Source organism: Macrobrachium nipponense, chromosome 3 (genome assembly GCF_015104395.2).
Source record: "Macrobrachium nipponense isolate FS-2020 chromosome 3, ASM1510439v2, whole genome shotgun sequence".
Taxonomy (NCBI): Eukaryota; Metazoa; Arthropoda; class Malacostraca; order Decapoda; family Palaemonidae; genus Macrobrachium; species Macrobrachium nipponense.
This window is the reverse complement of record NC_087202.1, coordinates 107,837,947-107,863,732: the sequence shown is the minus strand read 5'-3', so window position 1 is coordinate 107,863,732 and position 25,786 is coordinate 107,837,947. Positions and strand designations below refer to the sequence as shown.

Below are 25,786 nucleotides of genomic sequence, written 5' to 3'. Positions count from 1 at the left end.
TTAGTGAGGGTTTAACATTCTCCTACATTTGTTAACATTTGCTGCGCTTTGTATTTTTATTACATTTTATAATTTTCTTGTAACTACATATTTGTACTTTATTATATAATTGAATACGACTTACATTGTTTACTATCATTGTGCAGGAAGAAAAAAGATATGAAATAATGTTCAGACAGTATTTAAATATATTAATATATATATAGAATTATATAATATAAATATATATAGATATACATATATTAATGTTATTATATAATATATATATACTATACATATATATTAAATACTATCTGAACATATATCATATATTATTATTAAATTACTATCTGAACATTATTTCATATTTTTTTCTCACTGCCGCACAACGATAGTAAACAATGTAAGTCGTATTTCAATTATATAACAAAGTACAAATTTGTAGTTACAAGAAAATTATAAAATGTAATAAAATACAAAGCGCAGCAAATTTTAACAAATACAGAAGAATCTAAAACTCTAACTAAAATAAAAGCAAATCACATTTTAAATTTAAACACTGGTAACAAACACCTTTATACTACGCAAAGGCACCGGCCCACATTTCGAACACTATCACCCTGAGGAAAGAATGCCCTGACCCTTAAAAACGCTCTGTTGGAGCCGCGTACGGGAGAAGTACAATTGCTCAGTTCACATGCAAAGTTACCAATGGAACGACAGCAAACCAAATAACGGATACGACAGCAACCAAACAGCGGGGAGGGGGAGTTGGGCTAGTTTTATCCAACTCTTTCTCCAAAACTAAAGTAATCTCTGGACATAGTTTTCAGAGTTTTGAACACCTGCAAGTATGTTTTGAGTCTGGTGGCAGAAGACTTGCGAGTGTGGTTGTTTGTTTAAAGACCGCCGGATTCCAATGCCTATGTTTTCTTGGACGAGTTTGGATCTTATCTAGAGGGCAATGACAGAAATAATCGTGAAGCAGCGGCGTTCAGAGAAGTTATGGAATTCCTGCCGTTCACCAACAAAGTGGAAAACGTAACATGTGTCGCCGGTCGTATACTTGACTTGGTTTTCTGCACTGCTGAGCAAAATCTTGTTGATGAGGAGTGCTGTGTTTCGCCTATACACAAAGTAGCTAATTTAAGAGCCCCTTCGTTGTTAAGAGGAAACAAAGGGGAGAAATGTCTTTTAGAGATAAAAGGAACATTGACTCAGGTTTGCTGGTAGGGAATATTGTGCATAAGATTGATATAAGAAAACAAATAAGCTGCCTTCACGTTGGATTAAATGTGAGTAAGTGTCTAGGTTGTTACACTCGGTTTTATCACGCATCAGCTAAACCAGAATGTGACAACATGTGCTCAATGGGTGAAAAAAATTATTATAGTAAAAGATAATTCACCTTGGTTTAATACCGGTGTGTTGCGTGCAAAAGGGATCAACAGAAGAAAGGAAAAAACTGGGGTATGAGACGGACCAGTAGTACCAGAAGGGAATTTCAAAATGCTAAGAACCATGGAAATAATTTGAGATGGCGTAGGATGCGTAGCTATTGTACACAAAAAGTTAATGAGTCGGGATCTGATATAAGGAAATTGTATAAAATCCTCGATAACAATAAGAAGAATAAGGTATTATCTGATGGCAAGATTGTCCGGATAGCAAGTAATTTTGCGGGAGGTTGCCTACAGTTGCCATCCTTTCTTTTTTTCCGAATCAAGGGTAAACAAACTCTTGAGATTTCGTAACGAAGATGCAGATCAAATCAAATCTATTATGAGCAAGGTGAAGCCTATTTGTTGTACGAATGACCCATTGCCGACAGCTGATGTTGTTAAAACGCCGGATTTTACTGATTTGCCTAATATCAAATCGAAATTGTTAATCTTTCTATTGGTAGTTTGTTTGTATGGTATTATTACGTTGCCTGGAACCAGTAGTTATTCAGCAACGGGACCAACGGCTTTACGTGACTTCCGAACCACGTCGAGTGTGAACTTCTTTCACCAGAAATATACATCTCTGACCCCTCAATGGAATGCCCAAGAATCGAACTCGCGGCCACCGAGGTGGCAGACAAAGACCTACAAACCACGCCACTGAGACGCTTTTCTATTGGCAGTAAAACATTTCCTATTTGTGAAAAAGAGGCGTTGGTGAAACCTATAGTGAAAGGTGCTCTTGATAGGCAGTCTAAGTTCCTACAGACCGGTCTCGAATTTAACATTTCTTTCTGAGATTATCGAAAAAGTGACTTTACAGCAGTTATTACATCTTGAAGAGAATAATATTTTTTTCCTGTACTGAAACAGTGTTGCGTGTCGTAATGAATGACTTTATTGTGAAAATGGATGCAGTAAGGTACGGTATACCAACATTACTCGATTTGACTGCTGCATTTGATACAGCAGTTCATAACTTTTTTTGTGGATGATTTGAAAACCGTTGGCATTGATGGAGGAGCGCTAGACTTTAAGAATTATATTGAGCATAGAACATATTGCGTTCAAATTGTTAAGTCCTTTTCAAGAGCTAGGGCACTGTCAAGAGGTGTGCCCCAGGGAAGTGTGTTGGGCCCAGTTTTGTTTTGTATAATATAAACAATTGAGCTGTCGTGCATTTTATATAATCATGGTGTTTTCTGATAAGACAGTTATATTTGACCTTTAATGATGTTGCTGACAACAAAGGAAAAAAGTTAAGTATATCTTAGTTTTACCAGACCACTGAGCTGATTAACAGCTCTCCTAGGGTTGGCCCGAAGGATTAGGTATTTTTACGTGGCTAGAAACCAATTGGTTACCTAGCAACGGGACCTACAGCTTATTGTGGGATCCGAACCACATTATATCGAGACATGAATTTCTATCACCAGAAATAAATTCCTCTGGTTCCGCGTTGGCCGAGCCGAGAATCGAACTTCGCACCACCGGATTGGTAGCCGAGCGCGAATTCCACTCGTCCAACGAGGAACTTGGATGGAAAGGACACAGAAGTTGAATGAGGATAAAGCCTTGTGATTAATGGTAGTTCAGTGACTGCAAGCAATTTGAGTGTAATGTTGGATGACTACCTTTCATTCAATAAGCATATTAACAAAATTACGAAGACTGCGGGATACCATTTAAGGAACATTGTTTTCATATGGAAATACTTGGATGAGTCGTTAATGAGAATGCTAATTCAGAATATGTTATTAGTAGACTTGATTACCGCAATTTAATTTATGATGGACTCCCTAATTATCAATTGAGGAAAATGCAAAAGATTATTAATAGCGGCAGTGAGGAACTTATCTATTGATCTAAAATATCGATGAAAAATTATATATTGCATATTGTAAAAACCTGTAACTATCATATTAGAAACACTGCACTTATCAGAAAATATTTAGAGGAAGATACTCTGAAAACAGCAATTGGTAACCAAATACTTTCTAGGCTTGACTACTGCAACGTTATATACTGCGGTCTTCCTAACTGCCTACTAAGAAAATTGCAAGTACAAAATAGAGCCGCCAGATTGATAAAAGCATTAAGTTACCGTGACAGAAACCCCGCCACTAATCGAGCTACATGGCTCCCAGTAAATGCACGAATAGAATACAAAATACTTCTTACGGTCTTTGAAGCACTGAAACATGGCAACCAACATATTTAAGAAACTGCTGAAGCTTCTTTAGACCTGAAGTGGATATTGTATTCAGACATGCAAATGAAGCATATAGGTTATTTGAACCTAGAACAAATTGTAAGTCAGGTGATAGAGCATTTGAAAATTGCGCACCAAGACTAAATAAAATACCGCCTGAAGTGAAGATCATACAAGAAGAAAGCAAATTTAAAAGAGAACCAAAGGCGCTCCTATTCTGCAGGAGTTACGATAGTGATGAGAAAACACCAAAAGACAATTATAAAACCAAACAAATTAACAAATGAATGAATATCTCCTAGAGACAGAATAACGTTTGTTCTTAGGGCTGCCCATTAAAGCGAGGATCGAGTTTAAATTGGTGTTTCAAGCTCTGAAGTATATGAAAAGCCTGTATATGTCAACCGATTAATGCGTAACTTTCAAACGCCTTCAGTTGTAACTCGGAGACATAACAGTGACCATCAAAGCTTGAAGGAACAGAGATGTAATTTGGAGACTGGTTTTCGAGCCTTTAAGATTGCTGCGCCTAGATTGTTCAGTAGGCTACCTCAAGAGATTAGATCGTTGGACAACGTTGCTTCATTCAAGAGAAAAATGGAGACACTTGTTCAGCGTCTGCTATGCTACTGATGAGAAAATATTAATGAACATTTTAATACTCTAGAGTGGTGTAGTGTTCTGGGGAGCCCTGCAGAGCGTCCATATGGGGCGGAGTAGGGCCTTTGAATGTCCTTCAACAATAAACTGCAAAACAGCTGGATCAGTATGCCAGCATATCAGTGATGATGTCTATCTCACTAGGAAACGTCGTATTGTATTACAAAGCCCCATATCATAGCCAATTCAAGGCTGCGGCCTCACCGACGAATCCGTCAGGTGCGTACCACACTGCCAAAGCGGCATCGCCCGTCTGTTAGCATGTCTGTCAGACTCTGTCTTCTGCACATGTGGGCCCCAGATCTAGCGCGTTTTGGAAAAATCTGGCGCTTGATTTTCGCGTCTTTTGGATATATCCAACGCGAAATTTGGCGCGTTTCTGGTTATGTATAGCAATAATAAACAGAAAAAATGAGCGAAAATACTTTGAATGATTTGATATTTGAAACTTGTCATCTGCTACATGAATACTCTCTCACGGACTGTTCACCAATTTAGCTGTCATTGCTGTCCTTACCTCATTCTAATGCCGATGTAGAAAGGATATTTAGTCAAATGAATATCAAATCTAAGATCCGCTATAAGATGAATCTAGAGACTTTAAATTTAGTATTATCTAATTGTTATGGCCTGAAGCGAAAAGGAAAATGTTGCTATGATTATAAATTGCCAGTTGTTGTTGTTGATACTATACTATTGGGGATTCAGCTAAATACAAGACTCAAGATGAACCTGGAACTTCTCAAAGCTCGGAATCATCTAAAATAAACTTTGAAGTGGAGGATGATCTAGACATCCCAGAACTTTTATTATTGGATTTTTGAAATACAAGTAGGTTAATTAGTATATTCCTTGAATTATTTATTAGCATCTGTCTTCAGTGCTTAATTTTGTTTTATTCTCTTCTATTGAATCGCCATGGAACACATAGGAATTCAGGTAAGGTCACTTTGGTATTCGAAAATAGTTGTAGTGCTTTTATTTAGCTCTATATGAGAATTATTGAGAGCGTTTTGGAGGACCATCGAGCGCTTTTTGAAAATAGGAAATGGCAACACTGCAAACAAGAGTGACGGTTACAAGACGGACAGGACAGTTCAGCAGCACTTGCCGTCCTGGAGGGAGTGTGTGAGCTTTTGTTGAATCTCTGTCAACCAAATTAGAAGTGTTGGAGTATAACACATTTGGATTCATTATATAAATTTAGACAAGAGGTTAGAATGGAGATTGCCATACACTCTTAAATAAGTTACGGCAGAAACAAGACAAGTTTTCTGAATATTGTAGAATGTCGCAGAAAACCTCGGATGTCAAAATTTGATACTAATTACAGACGAGAAATATCAACGGAAGAGAAATTTGTAGTATAACTGAAGTTACTAAGGATTGTTGATTTTTAATATATTAAGTTGCACGGATTTATATTTTGCTCTATACTACATACACACACACATACATATATATATATATATATATATATATAGATAGATATAGATATAGATATATATATATACATATATATATACTATATATAATATATATACGTATATTATATATATATATATTATATATATATATATATATATATAAATTGATCACGAGATATTAAGCATATTAAGATATTAGTTTTGTATTTGTAGTGCTAAGTTAATTCAAGGATATTTGTATGTTTCTTCATATATATATATATATATATATATATATATATATATATATATATATATATATATGTATATATATATGATATATATATATAATATATATAATATATATATATATATTTCTAGTGTGTGTATTCATCACTAGATAATAATCAGTGCAAGAATGCATCTTTTTTAAATCTAGGTCTAAGTTATTACTTCTGAAACAAACTATGTAAATGCATCCATTACGAAATAATTAAAAAAACGACTTAAATCTTGTATCATAAATACCACAAATCATCACATTTGAATATAACTAACCACTGCTCGAGCCTCGAAGACGCACGGCACCTGCTGCTGTAAACAAAATGTTTTGTTCCTTGTGCGTGGAGGCTATTAACGCAAATTATGCCACGCATGCTCATGAGTCATGCGCCGTGTAAGGCAATTCGTATTTGAATTATGGCAATTGATCGAGACGTATGTAGACGAGCTTAGGATGAGGCTAAGGACATGAAAAGGATAATTGCCAGCAGTACAACATCTACGAATCATAACGTGTGTGTCCTCAAGTTTCTCTTGCCGCCCGAACCTAGGCAGTAGTCAGCACTGTCGCGATGTGGGAGTCGACTAACGTAGTACACAAATTTCAGTGTACCAAAGACACATGTCTAGCCCTCAGCAATTACTACGTCGGTATTATTACACCTCTACGCAGGCGATTGCAAGCCCACAGCAACCAAGGAGCAGTATTTCAATTCTACGTAAATGCTCACAACAGTAAACCGATACTGAAAGAATTCTTTAAAAACAAAGAGATCGTGCACAGAGAAGCCCGGTTCCACAAATTGCAAATAGCAGATGTGAGCATAAATCAACAACGGCCTGCAATAAACACACAAAGGAACACAGACGTCATTCTCCCCTTTTCAAGGAAACTACTTGAAGACATCTGTGAGAATCCAGAGGGAGACAAGAGCAACAGAACAGCCCTGAACACAACTACCGATAACGGAATAAATGAAGGGACGGGAATCACGTCCTTGCCTACGCCCTTTGTTGCACACCGTGACATAGGGCGTGTCCCATGGAGCACCAGGATTGCCCTGGCTACCACACAGACCACCAGCGATACGATGAGACCCGCCGACCAATAGAAATTCAGCACCCCAATGCCATCATGTTTCAATTCTAGTAGTAGTTGTTAAGTCCGCATGTAGTCATAAAAACCGTGTATATCAATTTACAATTTTGTCGTAGCATGAGAAACTGACAACCCCTCCTCTTCAACCAATCCCGAACCCCCAAACTTCAATGTTACCCTTATCTGTTCCTCAATACAACCTCCCCTCCAGATTCGAGAAGGATAAACTGACAGCAACTCGACGTGAGCTCCGCTTCATGTTTACGAATATCATCAGCAACACAGCTGGGCATAAATTTTTAATGTTGGAACTCGCGCAAACTCGGAAACATTTCCTTAATCAAGCTCAACAGCGGTAAGACGCTTCCAGCCTCGACGATCTTCATGGTGAACAGCTTTACGGTAGTTAACCACTCTCATTGGCAGTTACCTTGTTTCTCCCAACACAACATTTCCTCTCCCTCTTCAACCGCCTGACGTTCAACGACCAAGTCTTTGAACTATCCTTCTGTTGCACTTGAGCAATTACTTCTTTGTCGCCTGCTGAAGGGAGACAAAAACAGACCAATGGATAATTCTTGGCAATAACCTCGAATAATACGAAAGCACTATAAATTGGGTCGTCTAATGTACTTCGCAGTGTTTAATACTGGCCCCTGAGGGTTAACTGCAGTCGAACCCCAAAAAGCTAACGGTAAATTCTTAAGCAACCCAAATACTATGGGAAACTCCGACGTGGAGTAATTACCTAGATCTACTATCCAGGCCTTGCATTTTAGTCCTATAAGGAGCAAAGGCCAAAAGCCATTAACTACTCTGACAGCACAGTTCTCGAGAGACTACCTTCAGTTCTGGCGAAATAATCCCGTTTTTCCGGACTAAAAATGTTTTTCCTCCTCCGTTAATCCCTACCCCTCAAGATCAATGCGTGTTCCTTCCCAGTCTCCTTTAATTAAATGTTCAATAATGTGTGGGATTTCCGTAGAGTTTTTCTCTCATATTTCTGCTCTTTCTCTTGCAAAGCGCCAGGACTCGTGGTCACCTTTTCTCTCCTCCTGATTGGCATCCGGTTGTTTAAATGAATTTCTAATCCTGTCTGTTAACGTTTCCATTTCATGACCCGTGCTGGCACTGAGCTAGCTAAATCAAAAACAACAAAAACAATTTGTAATTCAGTCCTGAAGGCATTGCTGATAAGCAGGGAAACGGTCCGTCGACTACGAGTAATACAAATAAATGGAAAGAAACGTAAATAACTTTGCCTTATCCCTGAGAAGTTTGGCTGAAGAGAAAATGATGAAGTATAGGCTGATTCAAAGGCTAAATAAAGATATTCTCCGCAAATAATGGTATTGATATTATATATAAGTATATATATATATATTATATATATATATATATATACATATATATATATATATATATATATATATATATATATATATATATATATATATATATATATATATATGTATGTATGTATGTATAACGAATTCACGAAAGTTTGGAACGTAATGAAAACAAATAAAGGTATAAGCCACGAAGGAAAGATAAACAACGGAGTATTTGCAAGATCTTTCGACTCAGTGTCCTTTACTTAGTAGATAAACTGACTTACACGAGAAATTGTGAGTACAGGTAAGGTCCTATAAGTGACAGATAGGGTTTATACGGAGATTAGTACCGAGAATCCAACGCACACGGAGAATGAGTAACCCTTCCAAAGAAGCGCAAACATGGGTACAATTTAAGAACAAAATGATTAAGACCAACTGCTCAGACACAGGGACAAGACAATTAAAGGATTATACAGGGCGGCAGCTGACCACATTCAGATCTTTTATAAACAAAACTTATTCACAAAACATATTAAGCATACATATACAAAGAAAATATCTCTAAGGCAACTAATTTGTATTTAAGTCTGTAATTATATCTTTGAGGTCATTCTTAAACCTCACAAAATCTATTAGGATCTGCCTTAATACAACTTACTTCTCATTGTAATTTTAATATTAGTCGTGGCCTGTTTCATTTAGACCGTTTTATTTGTAACTTGTTTAAGAATGACCTCAAAGATATAATTACAGACTTAAATACAAATTAGTTGCATTAGAGATATTTTCTTTGTATATGTATTTTAATATGTTTTGTGAATAAGTTTTTGTTTACAAAATATCTGAATGTGGTCAGCTGCCGCCCTGTATAATCCTTTAATTGTCTTGTCCCTGTCAGAGCACTAGGACTTAGTTTTTTTTGTTCTTAAATTGTACCAATGTTTATGCTTGTTTGGAAAGGTTACTCAATCTCCAGATGTGTTGGATTCTCGGTACTAATCTCCTTATAATCCCTATCTGTCACTTATACAACCTTTCCTGTACTCTCAATTTCTCATGTAAATCAGTTTATATGCTAAGTAAAGGACATTGAGTCGAAAGATCTTGCAGAACTCCGTTGTTTATCTTTCCTTCGTGGCTTATATCTTTATATATATAATATATATATGATATATATATATATATATATATTATATATAATAGAGGTAGGACATGGAAATGCACTAAATTCAGCATTATTCTTTATTTCCAACGTTTTGTAATAACTTTATTACATCACCAGGTAATCTGTTAAATAATTAATACAACAATCTAGAAATCTATAAAATTAAAAAAAACACATACACTAACAAATGCAAGACCAAAGACCGCTAACCAACCTTATACAAGGAAGGCAAAAGACGGAATGCCTAAAAAAGTAGTTAACTCAGGTAGAGCTGTTTGGAAGAGGTCTCAGTATTTAACTGAGGAACCAGTTGTTTATTTAATAAATAATGATTGCAGGATGGGCAGTTTGTATGCATTAGTTGTTTGGACTATGATACAGAAATAATTTCTTTCAATATAAATGTTACAATTTTTCGTGTGGTTTATGATAGAATGTTCGGGATTGGACAGCCTAAAGTCAGAATCGACTCTCCCGTACTGGCTGTAGGCTCTCCAATCCCTAACATTCTAGCATAAGAAACCACTCAAAAAACTGTAAAACTTATATTGAAATGGGTTAACTTTTGACTTATGCATTCTGTCTTCTGCCTTCTTTGTCTAAGGTTGGTTGACAGACTTTGGTCTTGCTTTAGTTTTTTTTTTTTTTTTTTTTTTTTTTTTGGTATCCTGCGCTGTATTTTATTAATTTTATTGATTTTTCGAGTAATTTTATTCTTTAACAGATTCTCTGATGATGTAATAGAATTACGAAACGGAAATAAAGAATTATGCTAATTTAGTATGTTTCCATGGTCCGCCTTCACGCATATATATATATATATATATATATATATATATATATATATATATATATATACATATACATAATATTAAACTACGATCACTCTGTGTTGAAATAACGCGAAAGTAATGTATAACCGCGCCCCGCACACACATATATAATGTGTGTAAACGCGCGCGAGCAGTTTTGTAATGTTTTAAGTTCACACGTTTATGCCCAGAAGGAAACACAATTATGATACTCGAGTATTTTACTTGACTGTCCTTATTGTACAACTATCTCTTAATTGGTCTGTTCACCCGATGGCCTTCGTGACGACTACCGATATGTGAATCAGAAATCGTTATTTATTGACAAAAGCCGCCGTTTGGGACCCCTGCAATCTGCACCTTTCAATGTCTCTAATAAATCTATATCGGAACCATAATAATGAAGAGCTTTTTCTCCGATTCACAAAACAAGAGCCTCAGATTATGTTGATGGTGCCAGTCTTCTTTTTTTTTCTCTCTCTCTCTGGCTGTGACGTCTATTGGAAACGCCTGACCCAGAAATACGTAGTCATTTGGAATAAGAAGGTACAGGTTGCATTAGTGTTGCAAAAACTGCTCGAATTCAATGACTGACGACCCGTTCAAAATGGTCGTAGTTGCGCAGCATTACAGGAGTTCGAAAAACAATAAAAACAATATGACTGTTTAACATCAGCCTGATCGAATCTCGGTTGCAAGGAACTGTATCTACTTTCCGTGGGGGTCCAGAAGTTGTCTGCTTGAATTTAAGAATGAAAAACGAGAGAGAGAGAGAGAGAGAGAGAGAGAGAGAGAGAGAGAGAGAGAGAGAGAGAGAGAGAGAACTTGAAAGGTAAGGAATATGAGAGAAAGAGGGAAATGGAATGAAATATCAAATTTAGGCCAAAGCCCAAACGCTGAGACCTATAGAGTCATCCAGCGTTGAATGGGAAATTACAGTAAAAAGGTCTGAAAGGCGTAACAGGAGGAAAACCTCGCAGGTGTACTGTGAAACAATTATTAAGAGAGGGTGGAAATTACAATGGAAGAAAGAATATAAAAGGTTGTTAGTACACGAGAGAGAGAGAGAGAGAGAGAGAGAGAGAGAGAGAGAGAGAGAGAGAGAGAGAGAGAGAGAAATTCAAGACCTTCATTTCAGATTAGGGGATCCATTTTACTTCAGTTCTTCATATTAAGTTAAAGTAATAACGGGACAACTAATTCTAGATCTGGAGACGTCTTAACTCGTGCCAAGGTCTGAGAAGACATGGCTAGATGAGAGAGAGAGAGAGAGAGAGAGAGAGAGAGAGAGAGAGAGAGAGAGAGAGAGAGTTATTTATAGCATTGAAGCTATAAATAACTTACATAAACATCTTTAGCTACGATTCATCTTCAATGTATTCTTTTGTTTAAAGAATATGAAATTTAGGCCAAAGACCAAGCACTGTGACCTATAAGGTTATTCAGCGCTGAAAGTGAAACTAAGAGTAGAGGAGATTTGAAAGGGGTGACGGGCGGAGAACCTCTCCGTTGCACTACGAAACAACTGTTAAGAGAGGGTGGAAATAAGATGGAAGATAGAAAATAAGAACAAAGGTACAGTAAAAGAAATGAAAGGGGTTGCAGCTAGGGGGCGAAGGGACGCCGCAAAGAACCAAAAGTTATGCCTATAGTGCACCACCGCATGAGGTGCACTATAGGCAAATTGTTTGTTCTGAATTTACATAAACGTTTTGAAAAGCGACTCGAAGCAACACAACATTCTTTTAGACGAGGGGGAAAAGTATATCAAATGCATATCATCATCTACAGCTGCACAAAAAGGACACTTATTTGCATTAGTTATGTTCATCATCTGCTTCGTCAGATATTTTTGAAAGTGAGGGATGATCGTATCACGTTACCTTTTTGATATTCATCTCTCTTTGTATACTCAATAATAATCTTATCTAAAAATTTAAAATAAAATAAAATAATCCATCAATCAAAAATAATCAACTGTCAAGAGAAATTATAAATAACTCCCTTTCAGTCAGGAAACGAAGGAAAAGTATGTGTGTGTACACATACGTAGGAGGGGGAGAGGAGGGCAGGTCACGACAGGTTGGGCTATCATTCAAACACGTTTTACAGAATCCTACAGAGAGACCATCTATCACAGAACTTTTCCCGTTTGTCATTCCACGCAAAGCCACTGGCACTGCAGGCTCTGTTACTTCAGCCAAAGGAGTACTTTCTCCTAAACGGAATTAAACGACACCTGCACCACCGGTGAATTATTATGGTAAACTCTCGCAACACAATCGTAGGTTCCCTTTTACCCATGGTCGTCATCTGCGTGGGGGACGGGGGACATATCCCACCCCTTTCTATTCTGGCCCTGCCCCCCGTAACTTTTTTTCCTCCAAGTTTTACATAACAGATGCTGGAAATTAGGGTATTAATAATATTATAAAAATATATACTCAACTCAAACAAGTAAAATCATGATCGGTCACGTTCACAGAGAATGTCTTGCTGCTTTTGACCATTGTCTTGCGTAATATTTTTGCGTAATATTTTTCTCGTTGTTATTTAAGACTTTAAGTGCTTTGTGTTTGTGTACAAACATCTTGTCACGTCGACGATGGATTCCAAGAGCCCCTTCTCGCCTGGTATGCCTAAAGAGGACCCACCCCCCGACGACGATCTAGGATTCGCACCGTTCGAAAGAAAAAGAAACAGAAGAAAACTCCAGCACCCTCTAACACCAGCAACAACCTTCTCCCCTCGACAACTGCACCGAATACGACCACCCACACCGAATCCCCTGCACTTCCAAAATTTAAAGCTGTAACCAATGAAGAGCAGACGTCGTATGCAGCAGTACCCCGCAGCAAATCTCATAGCCAGACCGAACTTGAGGTGAGAATTCATGATCATCCCAAGAGACCAGAAATCTGCTGAATTGTTAAGGAACACCAGCTTGTGTCTGCTACTCGACCCTGCCGAAAAAACTCACGAAGGGGAAGATTTGCAAAGTCCCCAAGTAAGACGAACGAATCCTCAAGACTGGTGAAAAAAACAATGAAGATCAAAGCCACCTTTAAAGGACAAATACCGTCCAGTGTCAAACTTGGATCCTCGGCACCTGCCATACAGAAGCCTTCATACCGGAACCTTAGAGATGTTTCAAGTGACAGAGGTTCGGCCATCACAAGAACGAGTGCACACGTCCCACCACATATGCGGGATAAGCAGCCTGAAATACGAAACACAAGTGTGCCTAACGAAATACAAGGAAAATGCCACACTGTTGCCTGATGCCCCAACTCCACGCAACAGCAGCATGCATGATTTAAGGCAGTGTTTCTCAACGTGGGCCATATGGCCCCCTTGGGGGCCATGAGATTTTTTCAGGGGCCACAAGGCAAAATTTGAAAAATGGGGGGCCATGGGGGGCCACAGAAAATTTAGGACCCACAAAATATATAAATGTGTAATATTTTGAAATAAATCATTAATATGCTTGAGTTTAGTTTGAAAATCATTCAATTCAATATACCAGGTAATTTTTGCAGACAGTGAAATATTCAATAATCTCTTCACTCTCTCTCTCTCTCTCTAGCTGGCAGAGTGGTAAAAGGCTGAACTATGACCCTTGACAAAAACCATTAACTCTCTCTCTCTCTCTCTCTTTCTCTCTCTCTCTCTCCCTCTCTCTAGCAGGCAGAGTGGTAAAAGACTGAACTATCAAAGATTATGCTGACTGGTAAACTTCCGAACGACAACCATTAAGATGTTTATAAACAATTTTAACAGCAACGGTATATGGGTTATAATATAACCGTTATATTGTTTCTTCTTCAATAATAGATCCGTCTTTCAGTTTAACATAGACTTACGAGGAAGAGACTTGATTTAAGTTCTACCAAAGAGGTTTGTGAAAGATAACTTTATATCCACATACGTATGTACATACAAACATACATTTATACTTACATACAGTGTACAAACATACATTTATACTTACATACACAGTCTCTTTCATGTACACTCAGTACACACACACACATACTTGTCATGAATTTTATTTATCTATTCACTTTATTTGTTATTGAGGGAGGGGTAAGAGTATCTTTTATGGCTAATAACTTTTGCTTTTTTATTTGCTTGTTTGAATATATGTGGAGGGCAATGATTTCCCAGACAATAATAGCGGTACTGAGTTTTAATGAGTTTTGTTTGTTTTTTATTTTAGATAAGCATGACCAGTCCAGCTAAGAAAAAATGCAGACAGTATTCTGTCGAATATCTTGCTTTTGGATTCATTGAATCTCCACAAAATACTACAATGCCTATGTGCCTGCGTCCCAGCAAACTGAAAAAGCATCTGGAGACTGCACATAAAGACAAGAAAGACAAGCCGCTAGATTTCTTAAAGAAATTACGTGATGAGTTCCAAGGAAGGATGACAGTTAATCATATGTTTACCCAAAAAGTGGCAAAAGTAGACAGAGGGATGTTGGCTTCTTACAAGATAGCAAATTTGATTGCAAAAGCAGGTAAGCCTCATACTATCGGTGAATCTCTGATCATGCCGGCAGTGGCTGTAGTGCTTTCAACAGTCATGAATCAGAGTCCACAAGAGGTAACTAGTGTTATTCCTCTGAGCAACTCCTCAGTATCACGCCGTATTGATGAGATGGCAGCTGATGTTGAAAACCAATTAATCTCAAAACTGCAGGTGAATGATTTCTCGCTTCAACTCGACGAATCAACTTTACCTGATAATTCTGCTCTTTTGATGGCATTTGTGAGGTTTCTTGATGTAGATGAATATGTCAAGAAATGCTTTTCGCATTGAAATTAACGACTGACACTAAAGGAGAATCCATCTTCAAAAAACTTGATGGTCTTATATTTTGAGAGAAGAACAACATTCCACTCAAGAAACATTGTTGGCTTGTGCAACATATGGCGCTGCTGCTATGATAGGAAGGTATCGGGATTCAGTGCTTACTTAAAAAAAGCTGTTCCTAATGTCGTTTGTGTGCACTGTGTTGTTCACCGGCAGCACCTGGTTGCCAAAAACCTAGCAGGACGTCTTCATGAAGCACTTGGGCATGTTATCAAGGCTGTCAACTTGATAAAAAGTAGTGCACTGAAAGATCGCCTCTTTCAGCAATTATGTGAAAAGAACAATGAAGAATTTGAAAAACTTGTGTTGCACACAGAAGTCAGGTGGCTTTCTAAAGGTAATTGCCTGAACCGTTTTGTTGCACTTTGGGACAGTGTTATCTCTTTCTTTAGTGGGACAGAACTTGGACAGAAACTTGTTGATGCAAAGAGTGACATCTTCTACCTGTCTGACATATTTGAAAAGCTAAATGTTCTGAACAAAGAGCTTCAAGGAAATAACTCCACCATGTTTTTCCTGCAAGGAGGCAATTACTACATTTAAAGGGAAACTCAAGCTGTTCTGGTTGAACCTTGGAAGACGAGAGTTTGCACAGTTTCCTTCCTTAGCAGTTATATCCACCGATCTGCTTGATGATGACCTAGCAGTGTATGTTGACCATCTGAAGCAGTTGCATAATGATATGGACACTCGCTTCTCTGACCTACTCCAAATGACTGTGCCACACTGGTTTGTGGATCCCTTCATTGCTGATGTATCTGAAGTTGATGTCACCCTACAAGAAAGTCTCATTGAACTTCAGAAATAACACAACAGCTCAAGCAAGGTTCAAGCGTGGAGGACACCAGAAGCTGTGGATGAATCAAGATGTGTATAAGAAGTACCCAATACTCCTGGAAGATGTGAAGTTGCTCTTACTTGCCTTTCCCACGTCTTACTTGGTTGAGACTGGTTTCAGTCGGGTGATGTACCTGCTGTCAAAGACACGAAATCGCCTTGACATAGAAAAAAAAGAGGCGATTTACGTCTCTCTATGACAGCTTTCAAGCCAAACATTGACAAGTTGGCAGCCTTGCATCAGTCACAGGGATCCCACTGAAACCTTTCAAGATAAAGCCAATTGTACCTACATGTATTCCTTGTTTTTTTATTCCTTTTGTAAATAGATAAGTGTTCAAATAAAATATTTTTCCAATTAATATTGGTATTTGATTCATGCCTGAAATTAGTGTTTTGAGTACATGGTACTACTCAAACTAGAACCATTAATATACCTTCCCTAGGCGTATTAAGGTGATGGACGGAAGGCGGGTGTGTGTGGTGTGTGTGTGTGTGTGTGTGTGGGGGGGGGGGGGTAAGAACTCAGAGTTGGCATGGAGGGGCCACAACAACTTGCACTGGATTGAAGGGGGCCACCACCAGAAAAAGGTTGAGAAACAGTGATTTAAGGGATTAGAAAACATCTTGAGGATGAAAGGCCCCCCTCCGCCAACTCAAAAGCGTCAACCATCGACGCCCAGAAGACCTTTGTTTATTACAGGGAGCACAATGCTTTATTTTCTTCTTGTTCAATTAATATCACTATTATTTGAATATGTTTGCTTATTACAGGCAAGTTAATCATTGCTGTATATTATATTTCAACATATTATTGTTTAGAGGTCTACTTTAGTTGAGGCAAGGAATTTTCCATTACAATCTGTATATACTGAAAAGCATCTCATAAAAAAACTAAAAAAAGTTTATGAAAGTCATTTATTTCTATCCTGAAGCTAAGAACAGTACTAGGAACGAATGGTTCAATACGAACTACCATGAGAAAGTAGTTTTTACTTATTTGGGTTAAATTGTTCTTAGAAGAACAAAACAACATTATTACCTGTCTCATCAATAAGCCTAGCATTTGCTTGGCCAAAATGAGTTTCCTTGTTGTTACCATCCTTATAAGCTGTAGTATACTATTTCCCTTGTCATGACGACTCGATAAATTTTACCTTACAAACATTATTTCCATATACAAAATTAAGGTGTACTTAGAATAAGGTTAAAATGATGAAGTATTATACCAAATGAGTAGTTTCTAGGTATTGGTCTAGCCTAGGCTACCGAACTTCATTTCCTTTCTATCAACAATCTGTGAAACGTGTCATTTGATAAACACTTGAATTACACAAAGACTTATTGTACATAATGTACATAAATATAATTTACTTCTCACTTTGAATTGAAAAATAGAAGTTGCCTTCATGGTATGACTATGAAATACTCGCACATGAGCATATTGAAAATACGAGTTGACACAGTCAGTAACCTAAAGGCCTACTTCCCACACAGCATCTTTAATAAAAGCAGAGCAATAACAGCTCCACATGGGGTATTACCTTGGAAATTGACTTTTTCTAAAGTACTCTGGTTGCTTATCAAGAAAGTACCATTACTTTTTGTCGGTTGACTGTAATTAATCTCAGAAGTTGTATGCTGGCTATATCCTGGAATGCTTTCGTGCATGAGCAGTGTTATCAGAGGCGTAATTAATCTAAGAAGTTGTATGCTGGCTATCCTGGAATGCTTTCGTCCATGAGCAGTGTTATCAGGGGCTTTTGGTAAAAAGTTTTGTTTTCTTCACCAGGGGTTTCGGGGCTGAGCTCCCCAGCTAAGTAACACGGCCTACTAAGTTTGGTTGGGATACCATAAGTAAGTTAGTATAGCTCCTTTTATAACAGGTTTCCTTAGCCAATCGGTTAGTGAACATATGGCCCCCTAATGACTTGCACATGCGCAGAACCATTCTTTAACAATAACATGGCAGTCCGTGTAGAGCTATTCTGTAGTTTTACCCATAGATATAGAGGGAAGAGATTGGACAGACGAATGACTTACGTGTACGTAAGGCAACATTGTTGTGTGTTGACTCTCAAAAATGGCAGCATTAGCGACTGCAGAAACCACCACCAACAAAGCCATTTCTGGCCCCCAATGCTGGGCAATCAACTGTATCACTTACAGAAACAAGATCATAAAAGAACAGGGAATCACATTTCACAATAAGAGGCCTATTTTTATTCATGAAAATCTGCATAACAGTGTTGAAATAACCTCAAGTAAATACGTGTTACAACACAGTCAACTATATGCCACTTTTATATCTAATAAAATAATGAATGCTGTAAAAGGGTTTTTATTAAAGCCTATTTGACATTAAATTCATATACCCTAATCAATTAGTATGTAGGGTTACCGTCAATTCATATAACCATGGTTAAGCCTGACGATTTTTCATACTACTAGTACTACAATGTACATAGTATCATGAGGCCTAGATCTAAGCATGTTGCAGTTTTAAGTGTTAATGAATTGTCATAATGTTATTTACTATGTTATCAATATATTCTAAAACTTGGTAAGGGGAGGGCTCAGCTGAATTTGATCTTAAGGTAGTATTTTTAAATTTTACCAGTATCTTTCTTACCCTAAAGGATACTTCAATTTCATAGTACTACATTATTGCTTTACAATTAAATTTTACCAATTAGCTAGTCTACCATGGTTAATCATCAATTAACCAAGGGAAGCCTACCATAGCCTAACCTTACCTTTAGCAATGGTAGCATAACTTGGTATAACCTTCAGGAATGCTGATATTTTCTATCTGTCCCTCTCCACAGACTATGAAACACAGCTCAAGTCTTGGCTAGTTATGAGAGTAAATTATTCTATAGGCTAACCTAACTTAGACTGTATAATGTAAATAAGCATGTTGAATTATAGGTCAGTATGACTATAACATGTTACCATAGCTGTTCAAATAACTTCTATGTCATGGTTCAAATGCTTTGATCTGTTCTGTAAAGTATGTACACTGTATTCTCCCCTGAATCAGAACTATATGAATTGTAATTATACATGTATACTGTAATTAAGTAAATAGTTTCTCTCATAAGATCTGAGTAGCCTTGTAGATTCAAATATGCCCTAAAAATGTCTGCAGGTCAGGGTAGGAAATCTGTTGTTAATAATTTGTGATATGAGATTCTGGGCTGATTTTTTTTCAAGTTTGTGCTTTAGATTTCCGACAAGAACAAAGAGCAAGACCGCTACCTAACTTGGGTTAGAAACTGCAGAAGGGTTAAATTGCCAAACTAGGGATCACACATCTTGCCGCAAGCATTTTCAGGAAAAGTACAATTTCAAACCTTCTGGTATGCATGAGCTTAAGTTTCTGCAACAGACTTTGAAGTCCAGAATATGTTAAGAGGCAAGACTGTGGCTACCAAAGCATATCTAGCCTAATAAGAAGTAACCAGAAGGGGCAAGCCAGCATATACATCAGTACTGGCAACAGCAATATTTATAGAGCCCTCAAACTACAATATTAATTGTATCCCTATTAAGAGTAACAGATACAGTAACTTTCAAATTTCAATAAAATGATTGTACAAACTGCTATTGAATATTGGTTGTTAAGTATCAGGCTATTAAACCTAGGCAATTATTTATATTATTATGCCTGAGGATAAAGCTGATAAAGCTTATATGGGACGATTGCATTGGAAATAACACTTATTTTAGCCTGTCAGTTTAACCCTTGAACAAAGAACGATAATAAGTAGTTCTGTCTGTAGAGAGTAAAAATGTTAATTTATGGTGGTAAGAATTGCACATAACATTGGCAAATTGGTCAACTTTATTGCTCAAGAGTACAAAAATTAAGCAGACAGAATAAATATGTTTTTTCCAACATATGGTACACATTGTCCTTGGTAAATACTGCAAAGAAAATTTATCAGTCTTTAAAGACTGTTGAGAAAATTGGTTGTTAATGCAGCATGACCATAATGTTGTAACATCGCCATATCTGCAAAACTTTATGGCCTTATTGTAGAAGAAATATGCCAGCAAAATTATGGCAATAACTCCACACCGACTGCAAGGAACGTTCCCGCGAATTCGACTCCACTAGGGATTGGGGCGTCAAATGCATTTCGCCGTGTTTAATACTAGCCCCTGTGGGTTAATTACAGTCGACCCCCCAAAGATAACAGTAAATTTTTAATAAGCAACCCAAATACTACTATAGATAACTGCAATTCCCAATGGAATTACTCGTCGCGCCAGTATTACTTACATTAACCATTATATTTGGTAAATAGTGCATAAATCAATTGACAGTCTTGATGGACAGCTGAGAAAACACATTTTAAAGAGTAAGTACGGGATTTCCTAGTAGATTATTACATGACTTGCGTCATTGTTTACATACTAATAATCATCAAAACGCACAGTGAAGCTAGGCTATACCCTAGGCTGTCCAATCTCTCCACTCTAGGTAGATCTAGCATATTTTTTAAAAATTATACTTGACATCCAATATAAGATGAATTAGGTAGTATGTCCTAATTTCAAAACTGAAACAGTCCCTGCACTTACATACCACTTACACTGAAAACATAAAATGTAAACATATGTAACATAGCTATAGTACTAGCGGTAGTATACTAGCTAGTGCTACCAGCAAGACACTAAGTAATCTGACAGTTCTAATACCTTGTACAAAATCATGATAGATGAATTTTTAAACACTTTGCTAACCTGTGAAATGTTATTAGTTTTCCTCCCGAAAACTTTCTGTGACTATTCCTGTCATTATAAACTGCAAGAAGTGTCACTATAGAAGATAAGGTTCTGCATCTGCAGCGCCGTCATGGTGGTGGCAGCTCACCAAACTAGTACAACTATAGAACACTACGTACTTTGAGACTTTTCTGAGGCTGTAGGACTTCGCACATGTTGAAAATGGAATGTATCACTGTAAATTGACATACCTCCCAACTCATCTTTAACGATACAATAGCTGTAATTCCAATGATTTTGGCTAAAATTTTCAGAGCTATTCACAGTAAACACAAATGTTTGCTTACCGAAGCTTCTTCTTCCGTCTGTTGTGAAAGTTAGGTTAGCAATTAGCATGAACATGAAATGAACAATTTTTTAAAATGTTACAGTGTAATGCCTCTACGTAAATGAAATAATAAAGAATAGTATCGTTACAATTCAACTAAAAAGGAATAATAAATATGAATAAGACCATTACAAAATGTATTCAAGGTAAGTGCTAAGAAACGCCTTGCATGTAGCTTCGGAAGTAATTATGGATGTGACTTATGGCATTATGGGTATCCATGGGGCATGGGACGATGCCACTCGGCTCATAGGTCCCTCAGTAATAACAATATGTGTTTAAATTCAAGTTACTGGGGCTATGGGTGAATCTGCGCTCGACAGATTTGAGATTGCTCCTGTAGAAATTGAGAATTATTCAGTAAAGGTTAGCTAGCGTGAGATGAATAACCTGCCCAAAAATGTACAACATATTAGGCCCCCTTCCTTTGTCAAGTGTGTCCCCACCCCTTCTCTCTTTATATATCCCATTTTGCAAGCACATTTTTTTCTTATTTATTATAGAGAAATGCACATTATCGGGAATGTAGTTTTTTTTTAACACGAATTCATTCATATCACACAGATTTCCCATTAAGATTCAAAAGGTTTCATTAAGAGAGAATTTTGAATAGCTTAGATAAACACGAATGTCGATGAGATTCGCCACTGGATACTTCTCTACATTACGAAGATTTGATTTTCCGTTATTGGCATTGTATCTATTGCTGTAAACGACAGACGGACGGAACTGGGTTGGGGTTAGAGGAGAATTTTATTGATTTCCACGTGAATATTATTATCTGATCAATAAGCATCTATGAAGGGCATATGGTCTAAAATCAAAAGTTAATTTCTATCTGAAGTCCCTTTGTCTTGTCAATATGAAATTACACAAATACATGTGGGTTGTACAAGAGTGACCGGAGTGTTAATGGCACAGGTTTCCCAATAAGTCTTTGGTTAAGTAATATATCGTAATTGCAGGTGTACTACTTCCCCATTTTTCTGTTAAATTGATCGACAGCGAAAAAAAGTCCCATGAGTTACTTAAAGCTCAATTTTGAGTAGCTAATGGTTTTATTGATGCTAGATATCTTAAGCATCATGTAAATCGATAGTGTCTAAATACTTGCACGTTTTTTGGCGTCTGTACAATTATCATAGAAACTGCGATCCAAGAATAAATAAAAAGGCACTTAGATTGGAAAAATCCCTTTATTGATAGGTTATGAAGCGCTGAAACACTAAAAGAGAATACCCGAAGAAGACAGATTTAGCGGATATATGTGAAAATAACTAATAAATAAAACTCACAGGTTAACGACCAGTTAAATATACTATACACGACTAAAACAGCCATGGAGGCGGCTATTCTCTAGTTTCACCATGGAGGGAATGGAATGCCTCTGGCGCTGGCACATGTGAAATAGTGACATTTCAGCAGAATACCGACAGAATACCGATGCTTGTGCTTTGCGAAACAAATAACAAATACTGTACTCCCTCTGCAAGTATGCGGGTAAGAGCTGGAGTGCGCGTGTGTGTGCGTTTGGTGGGGGAGGGGGCGAAGTGTGACAGGGAAGCATCGCATTCCACCAGAAAGACAAGCTGATTTTCAGGGCAAGGGCAATTTCGCAAGGAAAATTAAAACTTGTACTACGTTTCTTTGGATTCTCAACAAGCAATATATCGATAGTTGATTTACGATGTATCCGTTAGATTTGTATTATTAAACACTTGAGTGCGAGTGCAATTTTTTTTATTTTTGCCTGGGTGCGTCACAATAGCGAGCACTTTATTTCTACGTCAGTGAATAAAGGCTCGCTGACCGATGAAATGTGGAAGATTGTCATCTCTTGATGCACGAGAACTTTACTCGAGAAACATGTTGCTGGACTTGAGTGGTCACTTGCAGGAGAATAATACTATTAGACATTTATTATTCCATTGAAGCATTCAGATAAACAGTAATGGGCAGAAGGTAACTTCCTAACATACGTGCACTAGAATTCTCATATGAAGTCATTAAGAAATGTGAAGGTGAATCAATCTCTGGTATTTCCGAAAAAGAGAACAAAATTCAGTCATTCTTCCACGGCGGCAGTAACACTGGTGGCCCACTAAACATTGCATATCTAACTACTTTTCTCAGATAAAAAATTTTACGGTTGATTAATAAATATTGACGTTATTGAATTTTCCTTTCGGTCGTTTTTTAGGTGATCCTAATTCTCTCTTAAAACAGTAATGATATTTAAAATCTGGGCAGATGAAAATATCTCTAGGCCTACCTACATATCGTTTTGAAGGCGCTCCCAAACACTTCCACGATGTATATATCCTCTCGTCTCTGCTTTCACTTAGTTATTTGACTTAATCCATACATGAACCTATAAATAAAAAGTAAAAAACAAAATATTAATAGCATGAGACCTAAATTTTCATGCACAGCGACGCACAAGAAATGTAAATGAGTCCCAGACTGAAGGTGAGGGTATAAGGTCAATGAAACAACTTGGGAATTGAGATAATTGTATGGATTTGAGATAATTATTAGGTACTTGAGATCATTAGTAGGATTTTAAATAATTATTAGGGATTTAAGATAATTTATTAGGGATCTGAGATAATTTATTAGGGATTTGAGATAATCTATTAGAGATTTGAGATAATGTAGTAGGATTTGAAGTAGTTTATTAGGGATTTGAGAAAATTTACTAAGGATTTAGATAATCTATTAAGGATTTGATCTAATTTATTGGGGATTTGAAATAATCTGTTAGGTATTTGAGATAATCTTTTTGGGATCTGAAATCATTTATTAAAAATTTGAGATCTTGGGAATTTGATATACTCTATTAGAGATATGAGATCATTTATTAGGGATTTAAGACCATTCACTGAAGATTTGAGATAATTTTTTAGGTATTTGAAATCATTTATTGGAGATCTGAGACCATTTATCAGGAATATGAGCTCATTCATTAAGGATTTGAGACGATTTATCAGGGATTCGAGACCATTTAGAATGGATGCGAGATCATTCATTGGGGATTTGAGATCATTCATAAGGTGCCCGGCCAAGAAAAGCTAAATAAATGTGACGGACTGAATGGAATGGACGCATCTGATAATCACATAATCAGATCTTGTGAAATGTCGTAACTGAGGCTCTGAAAGTCATTCTTTTTCTTCCTTTTTTCCTGGCGCCTTTGAGGACCGAGATTATTTCACTCTAAAATCCATCATTTTGTTTATTATTGTCAATAAGTTCCTCTGTAAATACCAAGTCAGCGAAGGCTTTAAAATTGGCAGAGTTACGTCATCGTCTTGCAATAAAAACGAAAAAAAAAAACTTGTCAAGGGGAAAGCTTAACCTTGCAATTCATTAATTTTATGATGGACTTATTTTTTTTACACTTGAACATTGTTAGTTCTATACTTTTCTATTATTACAAATTCTGGAAGGAAGAAGAGAGGAGAGAGAGAGAGAGAGAGAGAGAGAGAGAGAGAGAGAGAGAGAGAGAAAACTTTCTTGAATATGCGTGTAATCGATATATCTGCTTGCTTTTGCCACCGGCTATTTAGTGACTCACAAACACACACACATATATAGTATATGTGTGTATATATATATATATATATATATATATATATATAATATATATAGACATATACACTGTTTTGTTTTCAAGACATTTTGCGTTTTAGCGACATTGTGAGGATAAAATAGAAATATTTTCTGGTTATAGGTTGTTTTAATAAGTATTTTATCAATTGGCCAAATATCATACAGTTGCTGCCGCACTCATTTCGAAGACCTGAAAATAATATACTTAGTGTAAAGGTGAACGTAGCTTAGTTCGCAGTCAATACGAATATCGAATATTTTTAGCGTAATGTTAAAGCAGCGCCTGTTCCCTAAGGTTCCAGACGATAGATGCAATGAAGACACTTATGGTTCACGAAGGAATAAACAATTCCTACAATATTTTCCTTACCGGATGTGTTTACAGTTTAAACCTCTGTACCAGTTCAAAACGCTTCGATAATGAAATGTGCAGGTCATATGATTGGAAATCTATCTCTCTTGGTTCAACAGTTATAGCCAAGTTTACAGTGAAGAAGAAAATCTATGATCTGAAGCTATAATCTGACAATTTGGCGCAGCCCTTACAAGGCAAGTATGACTGAACGCCTTCAGCCATGTAGGGGGAATTGCAGTGACATGATAACATTGCCAGATACAATAAATAGACAGACGGACGATCTCTCTTCATGCATGATACTTTGCATTGGTACTAACTTTGACTGAATTCCCTTCAACTGTTTAATGGGAGTTGTGATGATGGGGTACAAGTGACAGACATGCTCACAGACAGATAAGCGAAGAATCTTCTTTCATGTACAAATATAAATAAGCTCCTAATTCGGTACCATCTTTGGCCGGAAGCAGAGCAAGGAATAAGGCGGACAGATGAATGGGACAACTGAGTCCCGGATTGGTCAAGAAGGGGAATAATATAATAATGATAATGATTTTCTGTAGTCCTAGACCCACACGGTGCCG

At 37.1% G+C, this 25,786-nt stretch overlaps 1 long non-coding RNA gene across 2 annotated transcripts in view; it reads right to left on the bottom strand.

Moving 5' to 3' along the window:
* The window catches only part of LOC135221951 (uncharacterized), a 71,865-nt gene extending 50,672 nt beyond the window's left edge, over positions 1-21,193 (bottom strand). For both annotated transcript variants that reach the window (XR_010316137.1, XR_010316136.1), the window contains exon 1: positions 20,866-21,193. This is a non-coding gene — a long non-coding RNA (uncharacterized LOC135221951). The remainder of the gene's footprint in view (positions 1-20,865) is intronic.
* Positions 21,194-25,786: the final 4,593 nt, after the last annotated feature.